General features: G+C 27.6%; 1 pseudogene; it reads left to right on the forward strand.

Annotated features, from left to right (window-relative positions):
- The first annotated feature begins 2,694 nt into the window (after positions 1–2,694).
- On the forward strand, positions 2,695–4,358 carry LOC140918666 (zinc finger BED domain-containing protein RICESLEEPER 2-like; annotated as a pseudogene).
- The last annotated feature ends 3,753 nt before the right edge of the window (positions 4,359–8,111 follow it).

Genomic DNA, 8,111 nt, shown 5'->3' on the forward strand with positions numbered 1-8,111 from the left:
TCGAGTTGTAACTTTTATTTAATGACATTCTTTAGACAAACAAAGTTGCTTCCAAAATAAAATTTTAATGCCTTTTATAATTGCTTATAAAGGTTTTACATTTAATTACGTCCACAAATAAACCATTGTTATAAACAATGAAAATTACTTGGTGAGGAGCCATGGATATGATTATATGTAAATGAGTGAGTATGAATTTTGAGATGATGTGATTTAGTTGCGTATTTATGAAAGGTGGGAAAGAATGAAAGGTATCATTTATAGAACAATTTGACTGGCCGAAACAAATTTACAAGGATCCTTAATGCACCATTCGTAGTTGTTGATAGATTGAATTGAACGAACAAAATTGATTCTTTAGTATAAAAAATCTGATTAGCCAAAACTAATTCACAAGGATCTTTAATGCACCATTCGTAGCCGTTGATAGATTGGATTGAACAAACAACATTGAATTTTTAGTGGAAAAATCTGATTGGCCAAAACCAATTCACAAGGATCCTTATTGAATCATTTGTAGTCGTTGATAGATTGGATTGAACGGACAAGATTAAATCTTTAATAGAAAAATAAGATTGGTTGAAACCAATTATAAAGATCCTTTATGCACCATTTGTAGCCATTGATAAATTGGAGTGAACGAACAAGATTAAACTTTGTGTACTAAAATTGACCAAACTAGAAGGTTTCATGGCAGGGATGCAACTTCTTGAAGGAAGTCTAAAACATGGTCGTTGGTTGGGGTTGCGACATCCTGAATAAATTTCATGATTTGCGTAAATTGGTTTCTTGTCGTCCTATTGGTTCGCTATTTCTTCAAATACACTATATAAACCTTCACAACACCACAACTATTTGTCCCTTTAAAAAAATTATATCAACCATTTCTATCTCAAAGTTTCTATTTTCTCATGGAATTCTCTACGAATCACATGTATCAAATTCAACACATACAATCATTTGTAAGTATTTAATAGAAAAAAATTTATTCTTTTAAACCAAAAATCATTTATTAGAGTTTAAAGGTGTTTGTTTCAGATTTTTTAAAAAATCTTTTGTTAGAAAAATCATTTTTATTTAATATATATATATATACATACATATGTACATTGATATTGGTATGTGGAGTGTATCATGTAAATCGGTATGAGTAGCGCGTCATGTAAATTTGTATGGATAGAACATCATACAGATTGATATGTGTATAAATACTAATTTTTTTTTATTAGGATCCAATTGTTACTTATATGTTTATTTTTCATGAGAATTTAAAGAGTATTTGTTTTAAATTTTTTAAAAATCATTTTGTTAAAAAAATCATTGATTTGCTTGAGATAACAAGGAGACATGAGATAGTTTAAAAAAAATCATAGGTTAAATTACATTTGTGGTCCCTTAACTTAATTTCAAGTAACATTTTAGTCCTTTATCTTTTTTTTTCTTCCCGATTTAGTCCTTTATTCCTAACAATATCAAATAAAGTATGAAAATATGAGTTTATTTGAAGATTTGCGTTACAAATTTGATGAAATTTGTATTATATTGAAGAATACAATTAATTTTATGAGTTTTGATTGATTTTTTTTTTTTTTGAATTTTTGTATAAAAAAGAATAACATTGTTGAAATTTTAAAACATAAAATATTAAATTGTCACTTAAAATTAAAATAAAAGACCAAGTCGGAAAAAAAAAAGATAAAGGACTAAAACGTTACATGAAATTAAGTTAAAGAACCACGAATGTAATTTAGCCAAAATCATATTAACAAAATTATATACAAACAAATCCTTGATTTGTGTGTGCACGGTAGATTCCTTGATTTAGCCATAAAGTCCTGTATATCTTGGTGAAAATCGATCTTGCATCAGTTCATTATTATTGTACCATTGCTACATAATTAACTTATATATTAGAATATAATTCCGCAGTGCATAATCTTTATAATCTCTAAAGCAATTTTCTTGCCGTGATGTTGTGATATATGGGAATTGGAATGTCTTACTGTTTTTCAATTCATTCTTTGTTTCTTATCAATTTACATTGAGTTTTCAAAAAAATTTATATGTTGAAATGTACTTTCTTTCTTACACAAAAACCTCATTTAATAGTAATCATTTCTTTGCTGAAAACAATTTTTATGAGCAACATACAAATTGTTTGAACAAGTAATAAAGGCATTTTGAAAACAGGTTAAAATTCATATTTTTTTTGTTATTTGGAATTATTTCTTCTGTTTATCTACTTTGTATAATTGTATAATATATTTTATTTTATCATTTTTATTTTGTATAGGAAATGTCTTCTCCCTTAGAAAGAAGTGAACCAATTTCGTCTACTCATATGAGTAATAATGAGCCCAGCGAACATATGCCTATAGATTCAACTCAAGTAGAAGTTAACACACAGGCAAATGAAAATGACACCGCTCTATAAAACAAAAGTCCAATTGTAGGGAGAAAGAGAAAGAAAAAACATCAGTTGTTTGGAATGATTTTGATGAGGTTGAAATCTCTAAAGGTGTGAAGAAAGCTGTTTGCAAATACTGTAAAAGTAAAAATGTCTACTGGAGAACCAGGAGCAATCAAAAGAAGTTGCAGACGGCTGCTGAAACAAGATAAGTCGTCATTCCATTTCAACCATCAAAATCAAGTAACCATTTTATTAGTACCGGTGTTAGATACTCTAATGAAAAGATGAGGGAAGTAATTGCAACTGCTATCATGGTTCACGAATATCCTTTTAGAGTTGTAGAGGACAATATTTGGATGTGGGGATTTCAATATGCAAACCCAGATTTTCATAAGGTTACTCATAAAACAACAAGAAATTATTGTTTGGCAATATTTGAGATGGAGAAGAAAATTTTGAAGAAATTTTTAGAAAGGGTGAGCAAGATTAGTTTAACTACAGATATGTCGAAATCTAGCCATCAAGTAGTTGAATATATGGTTATCACAATAGATTTCATTGATGCATGATGAAATCTTCAAAAAAGAGTTTTGAGTTTTGTGAAAGTACCCCCTCCAAGGTATGGTATTGATGTGGCTGATGCTATATATAAATGTTTGAAAACTTGGGGGGATTGAAAATAAAGTTTTTTTTGTATTTGTTGATAATGCTTCTTACAATGATTCATGCTTAATCTGTCTCAAATATAATTTATCTCTAAGTAGTAAGTTAATCATTGGTGGCTCTTTGTTTCATGTTCGACGTTGTGCACACATATTGAATTTGTTAGTGCAAGACGGTCTTAGTAAAATTAAGGATACCATTTTCAATATTCGTGAAAGTGTTAAATATGTTAACCACAATGATGTAAGACTAAAGACATTTTGTGATGTGGTGAAGCAAAAGCGCTTAAAAGAAAGGAAGTTCATCATTGATTGTCCAACAAGATGGAATTCAACTTTTAATATGTTGTCAACTGCTTTGAAATTTAAGATTGCTTTTGCAGCCTACAAAGAAAGAGAGTCTCATTATGATCATGCCCCTTCACTTGAAGAATGGAACAAAGTTGAGAAAGTTTGTAAACTGTTAGAAGTATTTAATGGTGCAACTCATGTGATCTTAGGTAGTTTATCAACTGTTTATTTTTGTATTTTATTAGGCCACTTATTATTATTTAAAGTGTTTAATATCACTCTGTTTTAAATGTAGGTAGTGAGTATCTGACTGCAAATTTGTATTTAGCATAAGTTTGGAAGGTTAAACAAATACTTGATAAGGCCGATGAAGACGAAGATCTTTTTATGAAAGAAATGGTAGGTCCAATGAGAATAAAGTTTGACAAATACTGGGGGAGTGTAATATGTTGATGGCTATTGCTAGTGTTTTGGATCCTAGGTAAAAATTTCATATGGTGCGTATATGTTTTCCCATGATATATAAATCTAAAGAAGTTGTTGATGAGAATATAAAGAAGATCAAAAGTTCATTGGAAGAATTATATGATGAGTATCTAGCTTTATCTTTGGAAGAGTCACCGTCTCTGATTGTTAATTTGGATAGTAATAATTTATCATCCTCCCAAGAGAATGCTGCAATTGTCACTGGATTTGACGAAATTTTGAGCATTTTGCATGAAAATGAAACTGTGCCTCCAATAAAATCAAAATTACAAGATTGTCTTGATGAAGGTATTTACGTTCCTAAGAAAAAATATTTTTGTACTTTAGACTGGTGGAGGAACAATAGCATGAAATATAAGATTTTGTCTAAGATGGCTGCTGATGTACTAGCTTTTCCAATCTCAACTGTGACATTTGAGTCCACATTTAGTGCAAGAGGTAGAGTTATTTATGAACTTCGCTCTAAATTAAACGAAGAATCTGTTGAAGCTCTAATTTACGGCGAATAATGGTTTTGTCATAAGTATATTGTGAAGAAAAAATCAAAGGTTAATATTTTTTTATCAAGTAGTATTTATTCATTTTTTTAAAAAAATTGTTCATTTATTTATTTATTACTTTTTAGCTCATTGTCTAACATATATGTATTTTTTTTCTTTTGATTTTGAAGGTTGATAAACAAGAGATACAAATCACCTTGAAGATTTGATATCATTTTTTTGTCATTCATTGGACTTTGAATGTGTTTTCTTGGATGACATGTGTAATTGTTTATGGGGTTCGTTTTGTTTTATTTGTAATTTTTGAAGGACTTTTTAGAGTTTGTTAATTATGAATTCATTTTGTTTTTTTGCTTTATTGGAAGGTTGTTGCATTTCAAACTTGTTAGTTATTATTTTATTAGATATGATTATAATTTTATTAGTTTTCCTTGTATAGAAAGACCTAGTTTAGTCTATTTAAAAAAATATAAAATATAACATTTAAATATTTTAATGTGAATAAGACTTTTAAATAGGCCTTTAGGCCAGACCGAACTTTTAAAAAGGTCAGGTCAGACTGGAAAAAAAACCTATGATAGGCCATAGGTCAGGTTTAAGCCTAAAAATTTAATCGTAGGTCAGCTAATTCCCATCCCTAATCATCAGCCATCATATATACCGTCAGCTAATTTTTTGTCGAACATATCCATAATCTCATAATTTCAATGCCACATGGCTAAAATGAAAATAAAAATTTCATGCAAAATTTCAATTGTATCTAAACTAAGAAGTAGAAGGAAAACCCTATAGATTTGGTTGGATAGTTGCCATTGTCATTGATACAAAATTGTTTATATCTTACATCTTACCTTGTCAATTAATTAATCAAACCAGTAGCAAAAGGTCTCAAGAAATACGAGAAAACAAATACCATTATAAATATTTCTCAATAACATAAGTTTAAGCCCAAAAGAGAAACAACGAAGAAGACATTTACAATTTATGATTTTTTTTAGAGAAGAAGACTGAAATATTTGGGGGTTAATTTTATGTTAAAAAAGTTATAAAATTTAATTATATTTGAGGTTTATATTTAGGTTAAAAAATGTTATGTTTTGATTATATATAGACTTAACAATGCTACAGTTTTTGTAACAGAAATTAGATGAAATAACTATTTTAAAATGAATTTGTAGGGGTGTGAACCAAAAAAAAAAAGAACTTACGAATATCAAAATAAAAAAAATGTTATAATTATAAGGACCAGGGACATATTTAAACCTTAATATAGTATTTAGTTTTTATTTTATTTTTATTTTTAATTAGATAAAAAAATATAGTAGCAACGGTTGCATCCTCAAGATGTTAAAGGCAAAAAAAAGAAAATTATTCACATGATGGTATACTTGTGGTGCGATCCGTTGAAGTTCTCCAAAAAATATGACATTTTGATATATAACTTTTAAAGTATAGTGTTTTGAATTTTTTTTTATAACAAAAGATATTTTAGAAAAAAATCACAATAAAAGTTTATCAATGGAAAAATAATTAATACTTTATATATATATATATATTAATATAATATAAATAAATAATTTGAGAGAAATAAATATTATAAATGAAATATTAAATATGAGATAGAAGAAGTACTATATTATTACTCATACAAAATTTTATGATATTAAAAAGTACTTCTAATAGTAAATTTGTCTAAGAAACAAATTACTTTTATATATTTATCCTTATAATTATTAATATCAAGATAAAAATAGTTTATATTTTATATCAATAAATTAAATAGTTATTTTGTAAAAAAATAAAAGGTCTTGTTAACACGCGCTCTTACATATACTTTAAGGATACATGTTAAGAATTTCATCAATAATAATTATATCTAAAAAAAAAAGAATGCACAATTTTAAAGAAAGAAAAATACACAATATTCAATATAAATTTCTATCTTTAGTATACTAACAAGTTCTTAAAGATATATGTCAGCATTTCCTAAAAAATAATTAATGTAATCTTTAAAAATGTTTTTATATATTAAAGGATAGTAGTGCAAAAAAGAGAAAAAAAAGTAGTAAACTCCACATTAAAATGCATTAATCAAAATTATTTCCATCCTTTGGGTTTGTAATTGACTAGCAAAGAAGATAATTTTTTTTTAGTAAACTTCACATTAAAAAACATTATCTCCAAATTGAAAAGAAGGCGTTGGAAAATGGACAAAAGCAAATAAAATTACAATAATGACCTATTTTGTCATGGTTATTTTCATTTTTCATATTTTATTCTTTTATTTGTATCACATTTTTACACATGGATGACAATTATGAAGATGATTATTTCTTTTTTCTTACCATTTCCTTTAACTTTCTCTCGTACCAAACCATCCAACGATCACCTCTTTTCCTTTCCTTTCACTTTCTTTCCTCTCACTTTTTTTACTCTACTTTTCTTTAGAAAATCAAACATAATGCTAGTTATCACTAGCTAAACTCGAAACCAAATTAAGCTCCACAAATAAAATACTCCTTTTTTAATATTTTAAAAATCGAACAAAATATTAAACTGGTGAGATTTCTAAATCATAATTCAATTGGCTTGAATTGTACAATAAATTGTTCAATAAATATAATAAATAATAATAATAATAATAAAATACATAACAAATATAAAAAATATTCATCCTTTGTCAAAAAAAATGCACAAGTTCAAAAGTTAATAACTATAAATAAATAAATAAATAATAATTAATAAAAAAATTATATGCGCACCGTTGGACAACTAGAAACATACTGGAACAAGTATAAACACTATTAATTTAGTATGAGCACAAATTAAAAAAAAGTAGAAACATAATAGAACAATCAAAATAAAACCAATCAATAAGGAGAGTCAAACCTACTGAGTACAATGAAACAGGGAAAAAGTATAGAATAATGTGACCCTTCCAAAATTTGTAACAGTACAAAAAAACACCAAGTTCTTAAATTAAAAATGAAAAAACAAGCCATAGAATAAACTTAGAGCTATGATAGAATAAAAAACATGACTGAAATATGAGAATAAAACAAAACTAAGGTTGACTAACGAGAAGATAAGAGTTTATGTAATGGAGGAAAAAAGATAAGCCATAAAATAAACTTATAGCTATCATAGAAGAAATAACATGCCTGAAATGGGAAAAGAAAACAAAACTAAGGTTGACAAATGAAAAAGAAGAGTTCCTTTAATGGAGGAAATAAGGTTGGACTAAAATGTGGTTACGGGGCTTCTAGGAATAAGGCTCGTCGGGAACAAGAACAGAGGACGTCCAACAAAATGGAAGAAAGAGAGGGTGGCTGAGAGAGATTGAAATTCTTTAAGATTTCTTAACTATGCGTTTTTAATTTTTTAGATTAATTTAAAAAAAAAACACATTTTTATGAGTTGGGTCTTGGACCGCACAATCTTTCAAAATCATCTCCAATTTAATAAATCAAACGGTTTTTTTTCCAACTCAATCTAGTTTTTAAGGTGTTCAAAGTGGTACTAATTCCGATTCACGTTTGAACAGATCAATCTAGTCAAAAATTTTAAACATTGTGTTCTAACCTTCGCGGGCATTTCCAACAAATTTTTGTTTTTAAATTTAAAGAACCTACCCCACAGTATGCTTTACGCTCTGGCTCTATTTCCATTATTCCCATAATAACATTTGTTTATTGCCTCCAGTTCCTCAGTCCCTCTCAATAGCCCTTTCACCTTTTTCCTACTCACTACCCACCTCTCTCT

Source organism: Cicer arietinum, chromosome 1 (assembly GCF_000331145.2).
Source record: "Cicer arietinum cultivar CDC Frontier isolate Library 1 chromosome 1, Cicar.CDCFrontier_v2.0, whole genome shotgun sequence".
Classification (NCBI taxonomy): domain Eukaryota; kingdom Viridiplantae; phylum Streptophyta; class Magnoliopsida; order Fabales; family Fabaceae; genus Cicer; species Cicer arietinum.